This window comes from Camelus bactrianus, chromosome 13 (assembly GCF_048773025.1).
Source record: "Camelus bactrianus isolate YW-2024 breed Bactrian camel chromosome 13, ASM4877302v1, whole genome shotgun sequence".
NCBI classification, from domain to species: domain Eukaryota; kingdom Metazoa; phylum Chordata; class Mammalia; order Artiodactyla; family Camelidae; genus Camelus; species Camelus bactrianus.
The window spans coordinates 11,749,412-11,771,178 of record NC_133551.1 but is presented as its reverse complement, the minus strand read 5'-3'; the positions used below and the strand labels follow the sequence as shown (position 1 = coordinate 11,771,178).

At 39.2% G+C, this 21,767-nt stretch overlaps 1 long non-coding RNA gene across 1 annotated transcript in view; it reads left to right on the top strand.

Annotated features, from left to right (window-relative positions):
- Positions 1–235: 235 nt before the first annotated feature.
- LOC141579554 (uncharacterized) overlaps positions 236–21,767 on the top strand; it is an 87,499-nt gene continuing 65,967 nt past the window's right edge. The window contains exon 1 of the long non-coding RNA XR_012511129.1: positions 236–722. This is a non-coding gene — a long non-coding RNA (uncharacterized LOC141579554). The remainder of the gene's footprint in view (positions 723–21,767) is intronic.

Here is a 21,767-nt window from a genome sequence, read left to right as displayed (position 1 = left end):
AGTTAATCTGTTCTTCTGTTAAGATGTTTTGAAATAGTGTCAGGAAGGGCTATTGTACCCACCGACCAATTTCTTAACAGTGATTAAAGAGTAAAAATGGTGCTATCTTGCCCGGTGCTAATTTTGCATGTCAAGAGCACATCCCCCTCCTTCCCCCCCGCCCCCCCTCCTTCCCCCCCGCCCCCCCTCCTTCCCCCCCGCCCCCCCTCCTTCCCCCCCGCCCTGATACGTCATGGAAACACGGACGTCACAGCCTCTCAGCCAATCCCTGGCAGCGGCCGGAGGAAAGGTGCGAGCGGGAGGGGGCTGGGGCAGCGGCCGGCAGAGGCGTTAGGCGAAGGAAGAGAGGGAGGGGCGCGCGGAGGCGCGAGTCCCCCCGCCCCTCACTCGGGCCACCCTTTCCCCACCCCGCGGCAAGGTCTAATCGCCGGGGGCGCGCTCGACTGCCGGCGGCGCGCTCGCCGGGTCCTCCCCTTAAACGTCCTCTCCGCGCCGCTCGGCCCCTAGTCTCCGTCCTAGCCGCGCTTCCTCCGCGCGCGCGTCCCTGCCCGCCCCCAGGCTGCCCGCGGGCCGCGTCACGTGATCGCGCCTAGCCAAGGCGGCGGCGGTGGCGGAGGCGGCGCGAGGCTCGGCGGCGGCGGCGGCATTGGCACTCGCTGCGCTGCCAGCGTGGAGCGGGAGACGTGAAGGTGTGGAGAAAAGGGAGCGCCAGACCGGAACGGGTGAGTTCTCCTCCCCTGTCTCCCCCGGCAATCTTGCGGGCCACCCGGTGCAAACGGGGCCCCTGCCCGAAGCTTCGCGAAGCCCCCTTGTGCTCGACTGTCCGCTTCCCGGGGGCCGCGGGCCTCTCCTGGGGCGGACCGGGCTGCGGTGCTCACGAAGGGGCTGCACTCCGCCCGCTGCTGCTGTTGCGGACGGCGGCGTGAGGCCGGCGGAGCTGCCCGTGGTGAGCGCGGCGCGCCCTGTGTGCGGCTCTGCGGAGCCCAGGAGGCGGGTCCTGCGGGGCCTCGGGCGGCCACTCGGCGGCTGCCGGACTCTGGGCGCGGGCCGGGCCGGGCCGGGCGCCGCCTACTCCGCCGCCGCCGCCTCCTCCTCCGCCTCCTCACAGTGCAGCGTGAGTAGGGAGCCCCGGCTGGTGGACGCCGAGCCTCTCGGCTCCACGGCCGCCTTATCCTCGAGGTGCAACCGAACCTCCGCGTGGCGCCCGGAGTCCTGCGAGCCTCCTTGCGACGCGCGGAGGACCGAGCCCCCCTTTTCTGCGCTTCCCGCTGTCCTCGCCGCCCCCTCTCCCGACCCTCCTGCAGCCTCCCCTTCCTTTCCTCCTCAGAAAACGGTTCCTGCTGCCGGGCGAGGTGAGTGTCGGCCGCCGCCCGCCCGCGGCGGGGGCGGCGGGGCAGGTCACCTGCGGGGGAGGCCGGGCGGAACGCTGAGGTCGGGGCGGCGCGGCGGGGATCCTGACAGCTGGGTGCTCCGCGGACCGCGCGGATTCCGGAGAAGTTGGCGGGGGCGTTCGGGGGGCCCCTTGCAGTGGTCTCCCGCCGTGCCTGCCCCGGGAAACCGTAAAGGTGAGCGGGTTCTTATGCGTGCGCCCCAGCGCTGTGTCCGGCCAGTAGTCTCCGCTCAGGGCCCGAGGGAAGGGGCTCGGTGGTGGGACTTCGCGTCTGCACCCGCAGTTCTTTGGCTTCTCCCAGCCTCCTCGGCCGCGCCATAGCCCATCCTGCCGCCGGTCGCCCCCGCCCCGGCGCCTGGTGACCTTGAGGGCAGCGGTGCCCAGCACTGTTTCCCCGCGCCCCGGGAGGGTCACCCCTCTAACCCCCGGCTTTGGCCCCACTGGCGCTCCGCAGGCGGAGAGTGGGGCCCGCGTTGGCCCCCGGCCCGGGCCGGTTGATTGATGCGTGTCACACCGGACGGTGATTCCCCGGGAGTTGGCGAATTGCCTCGCCTTTCTCCCGGCGTCTCCTGTCTGGCCCCCCAGGATGTTCACGGTTGCTTCCTATTCGCTTTTTTAGACTTAGTTTAAAAGAAAGGGAGGAAAAAAAACCCTGCGTCCTCCACTTCTTTTTGGGAAGGGTCAGTGAGAAAGAACCGCGTTCCATTTGCGGTGTTGTGGGGTGTGCTCCCTTTATTCCTTCCTGCGGGAGAATCCGGTGGCTAAGCTAGTTAGCGACCCCTGGTCTGCGCCACGGTCACTAGCCGGGTTGGTCTCTGTGCTCATTTCATTCACCAGTTTTCTGCGGGACTCGCAGCGCTGGGAGTGCTCGCATCCTTTGCGGTGCCGCGGTGCTTGGCGCTGAAGGAAGGGCGAGAGGTGCAGAGGGGGGTCTTTAAATCTGCGGAGGGGTCGACCGATCTCTGCGGGCGTGTATTTGCCTTTCCTGGGGTTAGAGCGCAGCAGACAGCCACCTTTCGCTATGCATAAGCTGTGCATGCTACTTTTCTGGGTTTCTTAATCATTTAATGGCTTCTGTTGGTATCGACTGCTGTTCATGATAAATCAGTTATATGGATTTTTGTTCATATGAGTGTGGATATCTGCATATATGTGGACCGTCCGCCTTTCAACATGGAAGCCTTTGTTGTGTTTAACCTCCCCCACCTGAAGACAGTCTTATTTTAAAATAAAGCTCTTGTTCAGCGTGGGTGTATTTTATAATAAGAAGTACTTGTAAGGATCTGCTTTGTATGAGGCTTTCTTCGGGGAGAGGGTGTGTAACCCTTTGGATGGTGGCCCACGTGAGTGAATGAAGGGCCTTCATTGCTTGCCCTCCTGCCAGCCTTCCCCAGACTCCCTGCCCTTGTGTGTGGCAGAGGCGAATTGGGGGAATTAGAGGGATTGGAGGAGAATCTGCCTTTTGTACTTGAGCGTTTCACTTGGATCTCCCTCGCCCTCTTTTTCTTCTTTTTTGTCCTGGTGAGTTCAAATTTGAACTAAATGAAACATTTTCCTTAAAGGGCATATTTGAAAAACTAGTATATGAAATGGGTTTGATTTGGCCGTGATTTCAGGGGGATGTTTTAGTAGTTTGTACCTTACTTCGCATGAGACAGTTAAATTGCTGTAATTAAGGGTGGATCTCTCTTGATTTTGGCTTGGGTGTAACTTTGAAAAGTAACTGTTGTTTCCTACCATATAGTCTGCAAAAGTGACTCACAATCGGGTGAGTTGAGGACAGAGCGCCACCTTTAAAATTTCGGCATTTTCTTTTATTAAAATGGTGAAAGTTATGCCTTCTTGATTTTTATTGCAATTGTCTTTACTGGCACCCCCATTTAGATGCATAAGGTGAAATTGTCTTCATTTTCTTGTATTCTGTAATTCCTCACTCTGAAGGTGGGATTTCTGCATTTGTATGGGAAATCATGGTTTTTTTTAATGGAAGCTTGGAATTTAATCTAGAACTCTGAGATGAAGCAATAAACTAGATTTGATTTGTGCTTATAATAAAATAGTGGGGGCAAAGATAGTGTGGATCTACTTAGGAAAAGAAGTAAGGAAAGTAATAGCTTCATCATAAATAGATGTTTATTTAAAACTAGCCATCGCCACTAAGTTAGGGTACCTACCAGCATGATAGTGGTTTTATAAATGTTTTTAGCTTCAAGTGCTATTAGCAGATTGTAAAGTAAACATGCAAAAAATTAAGCTTGTTTGAATAAGGTATAGTAATTCGTTTTTTGCTTTTCATCTTCTGACAGCTTTCCTTTTATGGTTTGCGAGTTTTACAATTGTTTTTACATAATACAAATGAGGACTTCCAGCTGGAGTACTTACATTCAAAGTTGTTGAAGACCATATTGGAAAAAGTGGTTTCTGCGTATGGCTCTTCTCAAATGTGTCTCATATAAAAATAAATGGAGTTTTTAATGCTTAGAAAACAAATGCCGTAGTGACAGCTGAATGGGTGAAATTTCTTTCCTTGCCCACTTGTTCTCTCCTGCCCCCCTCCCCCCATATCAAAAATTTAAGGTACTCTAACTCTTTAGACACAGGGTACTTTTTGATGATTATGACTGCAGGTGTAACATAAAGAAAAAAAGATTTAGCTTTTCAAGTAATGAATAAATTAATGTGTGGATATTACCCAAATATAGCTTTAATTACAAACCACAAGATAGTACCGTTTCTGTCTGCATTTAAGTTTTAATTCCGCACTTGCAGTTTTTACATAGACTTTTGTGCGCATAAGCTATTGAGCTATAGATAGTTTTATTAAACTAAAAAATCCGCTTGAGATGAAAGGTGGTTTATGCTCGTCAATCTGTAGAATATGGTGCCAGGTTAAAGGACATTATTTGAGCAATTAGGTTGATGTATGCAGAGTGATTACATATCATTATGCATACTTTGATAGAATCCTTGTTTTGTGGGTTATTTTTACCAGTTTATTCTGACAGATTAACTTTGTTTTGGATGAAACATCCTCTTACCATGTGAATTGAATTGCTTAGGTCAACAAGTTTTAAGAGGAATGGCTAATTAGACCATTGGTGGTCGTTAGTAACAGAAAAGTGTCCCTTTTTTCCTTACGTTTTTACACATGCATACAATTGAAACTGGTCATTTTCACTTTTTAAATCTGGAATTTTGTAATGAATGAGATCAGGAAGCAGAAACTTAAGAATTAATTTTTTGCAGCTTGGGTAAGAGTATTGCCCAGTTGAAAGGGAATAACTATTTTCTAGTAAGTATCATGATGTATAGAAGGGCACTGTGAGAGTAGCTTATTTTGGAATACATACAATCTGAAGTAACGTTGAAGGAAAATGATACAATAGTTAAGGGAAAAATTTTCCCCAGAAACTTTAAAAGATTTATTTTTTAGCTTTTATAAACGTTTTAGGTACACACACATACATCATTGCCTTGTTAAAATTTTTATTGTGGAAATTGTACAACATGTCAAAGTAGAGAGAATAATATACTTACTGACCAGTTTTGACAGTTAACAATTCATGGTGCATCTAATTTCATTTCTGTTTTTACACAAGAAATAGGTCTATATAAATGGGAACATAGGGCAGATAATTGAATTGAATTCCTATGTTTTATATTTGTAATTTATAGGATTTACACAATAATGTCCAATATCTAATTGCATCCAAAAGATCGATTTTTATGTTCATTGTTTCTGTGATAGCCTGTTTTACAGCAGGCACCTAAAGACAATGCCTCTTAAATTTTAATGATAATGCCTTTGATTTAAAAAATGCTTTACAGTATTATAGAATGTATTAAATACTATCTCATTTGATTTTCACAATAAATATTTCTGTGAAGTGAGTAAAATAGATAGCTGTGCCTTCCTTTTTCTTAGGTAGGTGAAATAATTTGTCTAGGCCCTAAGGTCATAGAATCTGGCCAGCAGCTGGATTAACCAGAACTGAGCTCTAGGTGGCTTCTAGGTTTTGCTTCATTGCTCTTTCCATTACACATGTGTATGTAAGTATATGAAAGTTATATAAGTTTATGAAAAATCAGTTTCTGACCAGAGTAAATTTAATAGTAGATTATAAACAGTTTTGTTTGGATTTAACTTTATAAATTTAATAATTGCCTCTATTTGGTGTAATGTAAACAGTTCATACCCTGATTTTGTTAACAGCTGAGTAAATGAATTTGATCATATTTGAAATATTGTATTGTTAATATGATGGATTGGATGATCTTTAAGTTAAGAATTTTATTCTGAAAGAACTGTTGGTCTTTGAAATGATTAGAGGATGTTTTAACTTGAGTTAAAAATAAAGTGGCCTATACTTAAAAGTTTCTTCTTTTAATTTCTGCTGTGATTTTTTAATGCATTTGTTTTTCTGCCACAGCATATTTATTACCTAAGTCTTTTTGAAATATTCATTTGGTATGTAATGAAATTTAGTTTTAAAAGGTCCCAAATGAGATTTTAGTTTTCAAAATCCAAAACCTTGTTATAAATCTCACAGGGAAGGTGGTGGTTCTCCTGTATGTGTGCACGAGGACCGCCTTGGGGAGTTGCTGAAACTGCAGGTCCCCTGGTGTTGCCCCTGCAAATCTGATTCAGCAGATCTGGGGTGGGTTCGAGGAGTCAGCATCTTGAGAAACACTGACCCTGAATTTATATCTAGGTTAAAATTACGTTACATAGTAGAGATGCCTTTATAAATGGGAAGGATGGCATAGATGTATTTGATTTTGAACATGGGAGAGTTAGTGTTTTCAAGTAGTTTGGACTGTTATAGCCAAGTTTGATTTGGGATTTGGTGATTTCTATGACAGTTGTAAAACTGGCAAATTGAAAATATTTTTGTTATCTGTGTGCAGTCTTTCAAAAGATCCATCTACAGTTATTTATTAAGTTAGTTATTAAGTGCTATAAAGTCCTAGACACAGAATGTTCTTCTCTTTTTTGTGCCCCAGTGTCTACCATTTCGAAATGGCTTGAACAGGGGGCTCATTAATGTAAACATAATGCATGCTGTGTCAGTACAGTACTGTACATTTATACCTTAGTCTAGCGCTTAATTTTTGTAAGAAGGGAAGACTTTGGATGTTCCTTCAAATTAAAAAGACATAAATTGATGGATAAGTAGTATACCTTATTAATTTCAGTTAACAAGTAGTTATTCTTTCCAAAAACAGCAGGTTTGTCCTTAATGACCTTTCAGATATAAGATAATGATATAAGACTAATCGGTAATTTATCATCTGTGCAAGAAAACAGAAGTTAACTGCTATTATATGTAAATATTAAATAACAGTTTATGTAGTTCAGTACAAATATACTGTAGGGTCCATTTGAAGTAAACTGATCTGACTTTTTTAACCATTTTATCTAGTGCTGTGTACCCCATATGGATTTCTTTCTATTTAAGAGCAGATTTAAAATGCAATTGTTTTTGCTTTACTTATGACACTGTAGTAAATAGCCTGTATCTGTTTTTAAAGTACATTTTATGATGAAATTAATTTCAAAACAAGTCCATCTCAAGACTGTGCTGAAGTTTTTTGTTCATTTTTTCCAAAAACTTAGGCTTGTTGGTTATGCTTTAGGATATATTTAGGAATCATAAGTTACAATTTACTAATGCTTGTGGAAATCTAAATTAATAAAGATTTCTGGCAGAGAGATCCAGGTAAACTGTGGAAGAGACTTTTCACCATATTCTTTTAAAGCTATTTTATATATAAAAACAGGACTGGGACTGTTAATTATTCTAAGCAGTATGTAGTGTTTTTAGTTACCTCTTCGGTAAGAATATTATTTGGTATTTCTAAGTACAATAACTTCCAACAATGTGGAATCTCAAAATTCAGGATACCTGTTTTGTATTAATATTAAAGTCACCTGGGCCTCTGGAGGAACGTGTAAGGATGGTTTTGAATGGACCAGTGCTTGCTTACATTGTGAAATCTGAGATTATACCCTCTAACTGTAAACTGGTATCACTACTGTAAAGACCTGATAAATTTATGACTGAAAGTTGTATTTTCTGAAAAGTAGCTCTTAAAAAGAATTTGTTTAAAAGGTGCCTTTAAAATAACTTGATTATTAACAATGTGAATTTATTGTTCATTGGGTTAACTAAGTTTGCTCCCTGAAAGATGTTAAGCAGTGTTTCACTCTCAAAATTCTCAGATCTGCTGCTTTAATCTACTTTTGATATTTGTGCCAGATTTTTGTTTTGTTTTGTTTTTAAATAGCTTTCCTGCTGTCGTTTCTTCAGTAAAAGCTTCAGTGGTTCCTCATTTTTCTCTTTATCAAGATGCAACTTGACTTTGAAGACCTTTTATAAAGTTAGCTCAGTATTTTCTAAAGTGTGTTTTAGAACCCTGATTCTAAGAAATATTAATAGGGATTTTATGGAGGGGAGGAGAAAACCCAAATCCAAGATATGCTGGTTTATGCAGTTTTCCCATTTGGGACTTCTCCCATACTTTGGTATACTAACATGGACTGAATCTATCTAAATGTGTTTAGAATTTTGCTCCCTTATTTCACAGAATCCCTTTTAGTGAAGCATCCACTTGTTACTTTGTATATTACTTAACCAGGGTCACCACTTTGCACACCTCCAGGAGGTGCTGTTCACATAGGACACAATATAAATCATGTTTCCTGGAGTTGAGAGCAGTGTGCAGGACTGTAGTACTGTTGACTGCCCGCTGCATGACAGCCATGTCTGACAGTCTTCTCCCTACACTCTTCTCACATCTTTGGCTTTGACTTCATAATGTTTTTCCTCTCACCTGATAGGACCCGTGATCTTGTCAATCCAAGGGTGGCCATCCATCAAAACTCCACATTAGTCTACCTTTCCCACTCATCACTCATTGATTTCCTTGTCTGAATTTCTCTACATTTATAGTCTGGCCATACACTTCCCATCTATTATATATCCTTTTTGTCTTAGTAATTTCATTTGGGGATAATATAGGAGTTCAGATAAGAACATGGGTTTTTGAGGATATGTAGAGTTTTATCCCACAGATGTTCAATCAGTATTTTTTGGACATATTCACTTAAGATTTTGACATTGTATAGCTTGCATAAAGGTAAAGCAGATAAAGTGGAGGCATTTTTCTTAGATCATTTCTAAAGCCTTTTTTCATTTGAAATTTTAACTTTCCTCAGTTGGATTCATAGGACAGCCTGTTTTATTTCTGGAGGGCAGCTACAATTCATAGAATGTTAGGACAATAGAATTTGGTGTCTGTATACAAAGTGTTCTCCATTTCTTAATTGCAGTGTAGTAGCTGGTCCATTTTAGATTTTATCCTAATTGAAATTAGTCATTATAGTAGCTATAATTTTTATCTTAAAGTGACAAGTTTCACTTTTCCTTTAGCTTGTGACATCTTTTCCTTTCATCAGGATTGATGTTCTCAAGATATGTGTGTTACACATTTAATTCATTATCATACTGTGTATAATGTAAAATGCCATAATTTAAAGCATATATTCTGATCTAAAATTTAAAATATGATACCCTTGTAGTTACTGTTTATCAACAGGATAGCTGTTGGAGCCAGGTTTTTAAATGTCTGTTTGCTGCAGGTTCTGATTTTTCTGAGAGTTCTTTTCCATGAAATGAGCATGAACAGTTGGCTCATGACCAACAGGATCATGGTAGGCATCAGGAATGGGTTTAGGTGTATGGTTTTCGTGAAAGTTTAAAGCATAGCAATGTGGTTATTCCTCTAACTGCTTTACTTAGGTCAAGAAAGGAAAGCCTGTACTTGTATCATTTCTGTTGAATGCTCATGGAGTCATAATTTCAGACATTTGAGCAGTTAATGCTTCCTGTAGATTTAGGATGCAAACTGTTACATATCAGTATGCTCAAAAGAAGTTGCTCTCCAGAGATTACTCCCCAGTGATCAGCACAGCCGAAAGCGCACATGTGCATCGCTCTTGAGTAGTCTCCCAACCCTGTTATATTTTATAGACCTAATTGTTGCTAAGATATTATAGAAGGACTTAAATGTTGATCAAAAGAGAAGTGTAGAATGGTTTTGGTAGTGAAAAGAAAAAAAATCTGTGAAGGCAGAAATCATTGGATCCAGCAAAAATGAGATGGGTTAGAGGATGATCTTTTCTACTGGATTTGGATCTTTTCTTCTTGGGACACACATGGGTGACACTGGCATATAGTCCATGCTCCCTTGCTTATACCTAGGGTTATGAAAAATTTTCAGTTCCTTTGTTATAATTCTGTCTTTTTCTCTATTTATGCCCCAAATCAAGTGAGTGATGCTTTAACTGCTGTTTGTTTAAAAAGATATATGGAGATAAATCAGACGATGAATTTTTATTCATTTCCATGATGAGAGAACACATAATGTGTAGACGGTCCAGCACATTGTAATACCTTAATATGGAAGGTCATACAGCCTGCAACTACTGAAATAGATAGCAAATATTCTTTAAATGTACAGTTGGGTTTGCAAATACCCACAGGGGCCAGAAACTGAGACAAAACCCTGGCAGAGTTGGGGAAAGGACTGTTAGTGTCAGTAACCCAGAACTATAGTAGTTATTCCAGAAGCAGACAAAAGGGATGAAGCCAGGGGCAAGCAGAGTGAATTAAATCTAAGTTCCACAAAAAATCTAAGAGCAACCAAGGGTTACTACTTCAAAAATTGGTGGACTTTAACAAAAAAAAATAGATGAAGATGACCAGCAGCAGAAGGAAATTTGTCTCTCTTGGGTTGGTCTTGACTTGCCCTGAGACTTGTCCCATTTCAGGGCTTTATTGGTGAAACATTTTTGTAGTTAGACCAAGAGCATTTCCCTTTGGAGAAGTTCTGAGTTTATTTCTGTCCTGTGTCCAAACTCATTTATTCATCAACTCTAGACTGCTATCATCATGTATTGTTTTCAAGTTTGAGTTTATGAAACTAGAAAATACATAAGTTAACACTTTACCTTGAACAAATCAATAGAAACAACCACCATGATGTAGTGGAACTTTAATAGAACTTCTTCCATGAAGAGACTATTAAATAAGACAGTATGAAATAAGACCAGTCAGTTTTGAAAAAAAAATTCCAACAAATTTTATAATAGTCAAAAATACAGTCTTTGAAATTAAACACTCAGTAGAGAAATTAAACAGTAGATTAGACACAATTAAAGTAAGATTTAGTAAACACCAGAGAATTCATCCATCATGCAATGTAAAGAGACAAAAATGGGAATTTCTGAAGGGTCAATTATAAGACATGGAGGATAGAATGACAAGTTACAGTAAAATTTTAATGGAACTCTGATAGAAGCAAACAGAAAATAGGAAAGAGGTAATATTCATAGAGCTATGTTTTTGAATTGATGAAAAACATGAATCCAGACTGAGTCTCAGTCAGGAGAGAAACACTCAGACACGTTATACTGACACTAGAGGACACTGGAAAAAAAAAGTGTAAATGCAACAAGCAAGAAAAAATGTGGTTTAGTTGCAAGAGAAGTCAACTAGATGGACAGCAAATTTTGTAGCAGAACCAGTAAAAGCCAGAAACGATAGAATAACCTGTTTAAATGACATTTGAACAAAATCTTAATGCGGATATGTAAGACAGCCTTGTGAATTTCAGAGGGAAGGGGTGGGAGAACATTCTGGGCCAAGGTCATGGGGCTACAAAGTCCCTTAGACAAGGAGATGACTTGTTCAAAGAAAAGGTCAGAATGGCTGGAGCGTACTGAGAGAAGAGGACAGAAGAAGCAGATGAAATCCAAGAAGAAACAGGGCCAGGCTCCATGGAGCCCTTGGGGCTGTGAGTGAGTGAGGTGTGAACAATTGCAGGGTTTTGAGCACAGAAGTGACAGGATCTGATTCACACTTTAAAGTGATTACAGCGAGTTTTGAAATTAATCTGTTAGGGAGCAAGGGCTCAATTAGGGAGACCACCTAAGAGGCTGTTGTCCAGGTAATCCAAGCTTGGCCCTTGGTATTGGAACAGTAGACGTGGTAAAAATGGTTCTGATTCTGGGACTATTGTGAAGGTAGAGTCAACGGAATTTCCTGATTGATTAGATATAGAGTGAGGCAAAAAGGGCGGAATCAGAGGTGATTCAATGATGCGGAGCTTGAGAAACCTGAAGTCTGAAATTGCCTTCAACTGTGATGAAGAGGTGGCAACTGAAGCCCATCTGGGAGAGGGAATACAACTTCGATTTTAAACATATTATGCTTGATAAGAAAGTTCAAATGCAAGATGAGGTTGCTAGAACTGAGTTCTTTCACCACCTTTTGCTCTTATCACTTAACCCTGCCCTCACCTTAGTAATTAGTCCCTCCATTAAACTCTCTTCAATTATCTTGTCTGAGATTTCTGTTTCCTGCTACAACTGTGGATGATGTAATTATTAAATGAATAACTGATTAAGGTAATACAAACTCTTTCACCTGCTTGAGTCCCTAATTCCCCAATCTTTTAAAGTGTATGTTTTGTCATAAATGGATTTTTCAGAACTAAAAAGAAAAATCACTAGGCTTAATTAGTAATAATGTATTTATCTTAGCCAAATTGTAAATAATGAAAATAAGCTATGTCACTTTAATGAAACTTTCATAAATAGTAAATAAGGAAACATTTAACAGATGACCTGGAGTGTCCCATGTTTACTTCACCTGCTATTGTCTGCTACTGTAGGAATAATTATGGACAAGCGATATGTGCATTTGGGATTTTTGGTTTTGTTTTGCTTTGTTCTGTTTCTTTCCCAGGCTGAAAGTCAACAATGATGTGTCCTGGCAAAGTCCAGGAATGCTATTGATCATATGTCTATAGAAAGGGAAAATAATATACATAAAACTCTGTCCAAAGTTATAATTAACTGACAAAGAGAGATTTTCATAACAGAAAACATTGGATATTTGGGGAAAATGGATGCAAAAATATGGAATTTGTCAATTAGTTCTATGGAGATGTGAAACAAAACACGCTTAAAGCTAATGGAGGTCTAGATTCACCCAAGGGGGGAAACTAGACCCTTTTATCTTTTCTGTTTAATTTCACTTGTGAATTAATACACATCTTCCAAGCCCTGGTCCCCCTGCCTCATGCTTGCGGGACAGAGCAGGATGGAGGAAGGAGTGCTCCCTACAAAACCACCCTGATCCAAAACAGATGCCACTCGTGTTCCAACACCTACTCAAACAACGCCCCTTGCAGGTGTAACGCTCAGTAAAACATCTGCTCTCCAAAACTCAGGATGAATTAAAGAGAGAAAGAAGTAAAAGCCATACTTTTTAGAACTACATTTATATTGGAATTTAAACACCCAAGTGAAAGAGATTTACATAAAAGAATATGACCTACATGGTATCATGTACATGAGTGAAAATTGTTTCTCAGTTCTTCATAAAATTTCAGCTTGACTGGCAGGTGCAATGTAAAAACAATATGCACACTCTGCTTTCATTTAGATCTTCACTCTCCCATGTCACATTGGATTGTATATATATATATATATATTTTCAGTATTTTACCACAGCAATAATCACTTCAAAGCATATTCGTGCTGTGCCCTTATGTGATATAAACAAATATGTGCCAGCACACTGAATTCTCACTTTAACCCTTGGTCTAGCATGGCTAAGTATAAGTGGCATTTTCCCTATTTCTGTGGAGAATGTAAAGTAGTGATTTTGCATGCTGCCCCTCCCCCACATATATACCCCACATCACATCATATCAGGTCAGCTACTCACACAGACTAAGTCAACAAAATTTTATCAAATATGTTTCATACTCCAAGAACTGGGAACTAGTGTGTTTACTTAATAATGTGCATTTAATTCTCATATGTGAGCTCATAAATATCTACTAAATGCTTAATGCATGCTAGTCAATATACTAAATAGAAGGGAAACCAAAACATGGATAGGTTTCCTATAGTATAATGGTAAAGAAAAAAACATTTTTACATCATGAATAAAAATATGCACATGATGTTACATGTTAAAATAGGTACAGGCAGGGTGGGACAGGGGGCCAAAGAGGAGGCTGCTTATTTAAACCTGAAACTTCAGAATAAGTTTCCAGAAAAAGATGACTTGATATTATTGGCCAAACGTCACACAAAAATAGACCTAAGGTACTTTGGAATCCAAAAAAGTAATACTTATCATGCTAGAATGAGGTATCCCAGTTTTTAATATTTTAACAATTTATTAGACATGATTCTTTTAGACAATTTACTCTTTCTTGAACACCGTAACCTAAGAATTACTGTCTAGAATTATTTTCAATGATATATAAACTCTTTTAGCTTTGCATTTTTTTAATATTTTATTTTATTCATTTATTTTTTGTTTTGTTTTGTTTTGTTTTATTTGTTTTGTTTTGGGAGGAGGTAATTAGGTTTACTTATTTAATTATTTTAATGGAGGTACTGGGAATTGAACCCAGGACCTCGTGCTTGATAAGCACATGTTCTCCTGAGCTGTGCCCTCCCCTCAACTTTGCGTTATTTTAATGATGAAATTTTTTTTTATGGATAAGTAGATACGGTACTTCATGGGCTATTGTGATATTAAAACTGGATATTTCCAGCAAGGATTCCTGTAAGGGGCTGCTAGAATAAGGAAAGTGGAATAAATGATAAGCCCTAAACCAAACAGTAAATATGTGTGTGGAGCTTGGATGAAGTAATCATTTGTGCTTCCATGGTACAGTCGGCAGGGCCTACTACATATGGCGGGCTGTGCAGGAGTGAGAGGAAGCGCTCTGAGCGGCTCCCAGGATTATGACTTGGTGGATTAGATGTGTGGTAGTGAGGAATGCAGACAAAAGAGCAGTTTTAGGCGTACTGGAGTGAAAGTGGACGTGAAAGTTCCAAGTGTCCTTAAGGTCTGAAGCTTAGACAAGTCAGAGCTCAAGAAGCATTTGAAAGTTATCTGCATGCAGATGATAATTAAAACTATGAGGACAGATGAGACCATCCAAAGGGGACATACAGAAGCCAAAGATAAAAACCAGAGTAGGAACCCAAAGCAATAACAATATTTAAGCAAGAGACTGGGAGAATATCAGTGTTCACAAGGGGAGAGAACAAGAGGAAAGTATCAGTGACCTATGGAAAACCTGGAGAGAATAAATAGTGCCATGAAAGTCAAGTGAACAGACAGTTTTCAAAAGAAAATCAGTTGTATCCATTTTGGTAGAAATATCCAGCAATGCTGTAGTCCCAATAAAAGACTATACACTTCAATTTCCAGGAATTGAAAACTAAGGAATTCAGATCAACCTCCTGCTGGGGAGAACCAAAAAATAAAAGTAAGAAGGTTGGACTAAACGAAAGAAAATAAAGTCATCAGAAATTTAACAATATATTGAAGAAGATACAGAGGGTAAATAGAATGATTTTCTCCATTTTGCTTACATTTAGTAAATTGTGAACAGATGCAAGTAACAAGTTTCCTTGTAGAAGGAACGACTATCTTATGAGGAAGTGTGAGAGAATTTGAGAATTGAAGAAAACTCACACTGATGGGTTACAATGAAAATTGTGAAATATTGTCACATTTCCGTGTCCTTAGATATTTCTCCATTCTGTTTCTCTGAAGTGCGGGTAGTCTAGCTCTCACACATTGCAACTTATCTGAACTGTCTTCAAATCTAAAACTCTTAAAGAGGAAGTTTTCAGAAACAAATCATGTCAGAGCAGGAAGAAAAAAAACCCTTTTGGGTGTCTTCAGAGATGGTTGTAGACGACATCAACTCCTGAAATTGTTTGCAAACGGTTTTGCTCCTCTTTGTTGTTTTTCTGTTTCAGAAGAATTATCTTTCCAAGGGGACTATTTAAAAGAGGGACTGTGAGGACAAAACAGAACATGCTGGAAAGGCTACCTCTGAGTATAACATAGTAAACGAGCAAGCTCTGGCTCTGGCTAAACAAAGATTTCTTTTCCCTTTGATTTTGAATGCAAAATTTGAAAAAAAAAAAGTTATTTTGTTATCTTAAGTAATATTTTTTTCTGGAGGCTTTAAGTGTTTCTCCAATTTAGTTTGTTTTACAACATATGAAATTACTCGTTAGGAGTAATGAATTTTAACGTCCTTAAACAGTAACATTTTTAAGAACAAGTTGGTTGTGATGCGATAACTGCCCTCTAATAGCTTGCACAACTGTATATAAAACATGAATTTACATAAGAAACACATTTCATGATGGCAGAAAAAAATGAATTTAGCATTAAAAAAAAAACTTACTTTTTGGAGTGTATGAAGAGCTGTGAAGGAGGGCAGTTATTTATACAGTATCAAGAAAATGACAGGAAGTAAAAGGAAAAAGGAAAAAAGATGTCTGTAAAATCTCATTGATTCATCAGAAACTTTTTAACTGGCATAATGAACTTAACACTCTTGTCTATATGAGATGGCATACAGGGAATGAATAGAGAAGACTTCTCAACATGTGCCCTTCCTTTACTTAAGTTCATCCCCACCTATGGCTTTAATTACCATCTAATTGCCAACGACCCTCAGATCCACATTGTATATTCTCCATCTCTCTGATGGTTAACTCTTTTTTTAAAATTGTTTTGACTATTTTAGATCATTTGAATTTCCATATACGTTTTATTTTATTTTTTATTTTTTGGAAGGGGAGGTAATCAGGTTTATTTATTTATTTAATTAATGGAGGTACTGAGGACTGAACCCAGTACCTCGTGCATGCTGAGCCAGCACTCTACCACTAAGCTATACCCTCCCCTCTTCTCCTATGGTTAACGCTTGCATTTGCCTGGCTCAGAGGTACTTCAGACTTCACCTAATATCAAACACATGATCTTTCTGTGTAGACTGACTCTTGCCCAAGGGCTTCTATTTCCATGAATGGCATAACCATTTATCTAGCTTAATAAGACAGAAACCTGGAGTCATCTTTGACACCCTTCTTCCCTTTTCTATTATTACAAAGTGTTGTATCTACCTGCATTTCTCGTTTCAAAAGCTATTAATGAGTTTACATTTTGTCTTGGAAACATGTAAATAAGCATTAGAAAATTCTGTTTCAAAAATTTCAGCTCTCACTGCCAAGCCCACTTCATCCTTGACCCCTCTCTGTCTCCATCTCCCCCCTCCTCCCCTCCACATTCTTTTCCTCCATTTTCCTGCCTTACTCTCTTTCTTTCTTTCTTCTTTTTTTTAATCTTTGAGGTGGCTGAAATTTCTTAGTAGTTACATTTCTGTGGATGTTTAATGTGTCCGTTCATTAATTTAGACACTCATTCAACAGGTTTTTATTATACACCTCCTTTGTAGATTGCTCTATGCTGGGGGATTCATGTCTCAGTATAAATTGCGTAATTTCTCATTATAATTTCCAGGAGTTATTTGGGCTCTGTTTAAAAATTGGCTTTCAGATGAGACAAATGTGCCCCGTCATCCTGTACTATTTTTAGATGTTCCATGGACATGCCTATGAATTGTGTTTGCACTGCCTTTCCAACCACATTGTGGATTCATTCATTCAACAACCATAATAATAACAATTATGTGATCAATCCTGTGTTGGGACTAGAATACAAAGATAAATACAGCGTGATTTATACTTATACTATAGCATAGAGAAACAAAAAAATTTTTTTGAAGAAGCTAGGACTTCAACTATACCATGATAGAATGGACAATGTAAAAAATTTTAAGTTCCCTGGAAAGAGATTGTCTGGAAACACTTGATGATAAAGAATGTTTTTCTACTCATGACATGTAGTTATTCAGGAGATTTTTGTTTCTCTGGAGTAATATCACAATACTGACTTTCCCAGCCAACTGAGCTTCCTATACTTACTTAACCTTGGCACTTAGGGTGGGTATATGGTGTTCTCAGAAGCCTGTCTCATACCAAGTGAGTTGCTTAAAGGAAAGAGCCTCACCTAGTTACAGCAAGTGGTGTGGTGGGTCAGGAAATAGACACTGAATTTAACCTGTTGTAAATTTCTTCTATGAACATTACTAGTAGTCACAGTAGTAGGAATAGCAATAGTTATAATATTATTATCCAGAATTGGAATTTTCCAGGTTAGAATTTTGTTCCTTTCTCCTAATTCACTATAGTAGAATCCCTTGAAATCTGGGAAATAGTTGTTATCATTATGATTGGAAATATGGTAGTCATGTTGTGATAGGGCACAGATACCAAGAAAGCAAACTAAAAGGGAAAAAAAGGAACCAGAGTAAATGGGTCTGGATATCAAGCCAGTCAAAGTCAGGCCCGCATGAGAAGGTTGACAGGGTGAACAAGCCAAGATAAGAATACCTGAGACCAGTGTGGAGAGGGGCAAGGAAACCACTCTGGATCAGAATCATAGGTTCAAAGGAAGAGCACACGTTGTCCATCCAAATGGAGAAAGTGCCTGAGCAATCTGCTTCCTAACTTTAAAACAGAGGTTCACTCTCGTGGAAAAGCCATTTGCCCATTAGGTCTCAACAAATCTTGTCCTGAAAGCAAGCAGGAAAATTTTCCTACTCACGATACTTCCTAAACTAGTTTGCTATAACTAGACAAACTTCTAATTTTAGACAGATAAATAAAAGATGGACATTACAGCTCTAGATACGTGCCTTTATGTTAGTATTGTGATTATCCATCATTGGTGTTGATATCTGAGAGTAGTTAAAACTGGAAGAGATCTTAAATTTTATCCCCATTCCATTATTTTACTGATGGTGTAACTAAGTTCCAGAAAAGCTGAGTGACATGTGAAGGTCACCCTCGTAGTTAGTGTTGAAGCCAGCATTAAACCCTTGGCGCTCTAACTTCCAGTATGGTACGTTTTTCTAATGAATTACTTTACACCTAGGTGCAGTTATTCACACACCAGAACGAAATCTACAGTAAAACATATGAATAACTCTGTCCTAAAAAGTAATTATAACAATGATTAAAATGATTTTTAATTAATCTGTGTAAAAACATATAAATGTGTCATTTCATACTCACACGTGCCACAAAACCCTAGTGGGAAACGTATATGCAAAATTATAAACTTTCATTCAATGACCTATCCAGAAATTGTAGATTTACATAGTTTCTTCATAAATATTGCTTCAAACTATATATCTGTTTTATGCAAAGAAATACCTCGCTGAGCAATGCCCTAAAACACTAAAAGTAAATAATATTTCCACTACAAAAAAAAAAGAATAGAAAATGATGATGAAGAAGAGAGGGGTAAGGCTTCAATCTGTTAAAAGAGAGCATTGTGTTCTTCGGTAACTCCAAGTTTGAAGCGGGAAGGATAAGTACAGAGGCGTGACAAAGGAACCTCTCCTCTTACCTTGCTGTCATCTCGTACCTTCCTAAAATACGACCCCCTCGGTTGCAAGCAGCTCTCGTGAGAGTAGACAAAAAGGGCAGAAAGATCAGCAGCAGAGCCCTCCTCCTTGACAGGTGAATAGAAGTGGCACTTCTCATACTGTTACTAATTTATTAAGTATTCCAAAGTTAGAATTTAATCGGAATATTTTTGTCACATTATCCATCACCAACTCAGAAGAGATGGAATTTTCTTAAACAGCTTCACAGAGCAGTGCCTTAGGCAGGCTTTTAGTCATTTCAGTTTGTCACAGTGGACGAGTTCCATTTTAATGATTTAGTTAATTGTGTGACAAGCTATGAAAAATGTGAGTGACCCAATACCTAGTCCAAGGAATCTGCCAAGGTCTAAGCGGCTAAGTTCCTGAAAACCATTCTCATTTGCAAATAACCATTTTTTTCCTTAAATTCCCACCTTTCCCTTTTCCTTTTATAAATTTCACATGTTAAGCAAAAGTCAAGTTAGAGAATAGCATTTCATTTATATAAAGACAAGATGAACATTAAAAAGTCACTAACAGTTTAAATGATTAAGTTAAATAAGACACGATTTAGGTGAAAAGATAATTAAGTGTTGAAAATGTAATGATCCATTTGACAGTGGGAGAATAGAAGATGCACAGAATTCCAAATACAACCGCCCCATCTAGAAATCACATTTAGTATTCCTTACAAGAGACTATGAATCTGATTAGTACTGTGTTAGTTTAAAACTCAACCTATCATTTAATTAAGGCAAACTCATATTATATAAAATATACACTTTATAGTCACATAGAGTCAGGGACAAGTATCTTTTCTAAAACTCATGTGTCATAGGAACATCAATCAACAGAAAATAAAAATAACAATATGTGTCTCTACTCTGCTTTGATTTTGTGTGAGAGTTTTATTGTTACCCTAGACCATCCCGCTAATTCCTTCTTTCAAAGCATTTAAAATTTTCACTTCACCTTGGCAGCAAAGTAACAAAGAGAAGAATGCTAGAAATAACTCCAAATATAATTAATAACACACCTTCACATTCAAATCGAAACATACTAATCTCCATGACATTTTGAAACTAAGATGTTCTTTTGAGTCAGAAGATCTAGGTTCAAGTCATCGATAGATGCATCTTGGTTAATCTCCCTGAGCTGTGCTTTTTGCAGCTGTCAGTTTGGACTAATATTTACCTTACATGATGATTGTGAAGAGAAAATGTTAATCTGTGTATAAGCAATAATATAGGTGTTTATTAACAAGACTCTGTGTTATGCTGCCATAGATTAGGCAGTAAGAAGGCAAAAGAGCAAATTCTATGGCACAGTGAAGGTCTCCAGGTAAGTACCACAACTACAGAGTGACCATTGAAGGATTCCTGGCACCATTCAGAAAAAATATATATATATATAGATATATAGATATATGAAATAGAACCCATTCTACAGAAACAAACCATGACATAGTCTAAATAAAAAGCAAATTACAAAATACAGTATTGAACTCCCTGTTAAATGGATCAGGTGAAGTATTGCATCTTTTGCTTCTCTGTTTTTGTAATAGAAATTCTATGCTCCCAGCACTTCATCACCATGCTCTAAAGACTTTGAAGTGGGATATATGTGCATTGAAATGCAATGCTAAATTGTAGACAGTCACCTGGTCACAACAAACCAATGTGTAGCCATTCTGTGAGAGCCACCATGTCATCAGTTCACAGTGGGTTTCAGGTTCACAGACTGCAGTGTTGTCTGAATGACTTTCTAAAACACCAGACAGAAGACATACTAACACTCTTCAACCAAAAGATTTAGATGAAAAGGAGAGGGGCTGATGGCATTCATTTATAGTTTCTTTCTTTAAAAAACTAGTGTGTTTTTTAATTTAAAAATCTTACACACAAAACAAGTTTTTTTAAATCTAAAATAAAGCATAAAAATCACTATGTGAGAGATTTTCATTGTTAACCTTTAAGCTGTATGATTAGACTAAAATATTTAAAGCTCTGCTGCAAAAGGAACATGTTCTTTAAAAAAGGGATGCAAGATTATTTTTATTTTGGGGAGTTTACATGATGCTCTTATAATATGATTTAGCTCTGCGTACATGATCCATTAATTCATCAGAATGTTCACATCTCCATGCAGAATCTGTCTTCCTGCATGCCTACCAAGTCTCCAGTTCTACTACAAAAACTACGTTAAAGCTTAATTCATTAATGACTCAGTATTGCAGCACTAGTCTCATAATCTATTTACAGCTGACTTCACTTCCAAATTAATTCAAATGGCCGAATGTGGTCCATTATTTGTGATCAATCAATCAGCTCACTGTACACCCAGAACCTTCCGGATGTGCTTGTTTATGCCTCATTTATACCTACTGACCAGGAATTGTGTTTGTGTACCAACTGGAGCATTAGTGTGTAATTATTAATGATACCTCTGCTTACGGTTGCTTAAGCCCAGACATCTTCTGAAGGATCCAGTCACCTTTAGTGGTAAGTTAACAGAATTTTGAAAAAGAACTTTCTCTGTGGGGGATTTTGCATTTCAAATTTAGTTTTTTAGGTAAGATCATTAATCGTTAGATAAATAATTTCCTGCAGTATTCATTTCTGGGAAACATATCTGTTCCCATGTGTTTTGCAATTGATCTAAAACTATCCCTTAGATGAGGAATCAGGATAAGTAACCTCCAAGACCTATTTAGTGCAAAATATTTGACACTCAGCCCGGAACAATCACTAATAATTAGTAGGACAGAAACTCTTCCCTAAACTCTGAAGACCGGGGCACCAACTTCATCTTTCTCTTCTTCTCTGACTTTTGCTATTACAAACACTGACAACGTGTTTGGAATTCTCACACTCCTAAGAGAGTTCTTCACGTGGTACCCAGATGACTGAGTGAATCCATTGGTAAGAGGAATGGCTGTAACAGAAAAAGATGTCAGGAGGTCCTTTGCTTCTCCTCCCTAAAT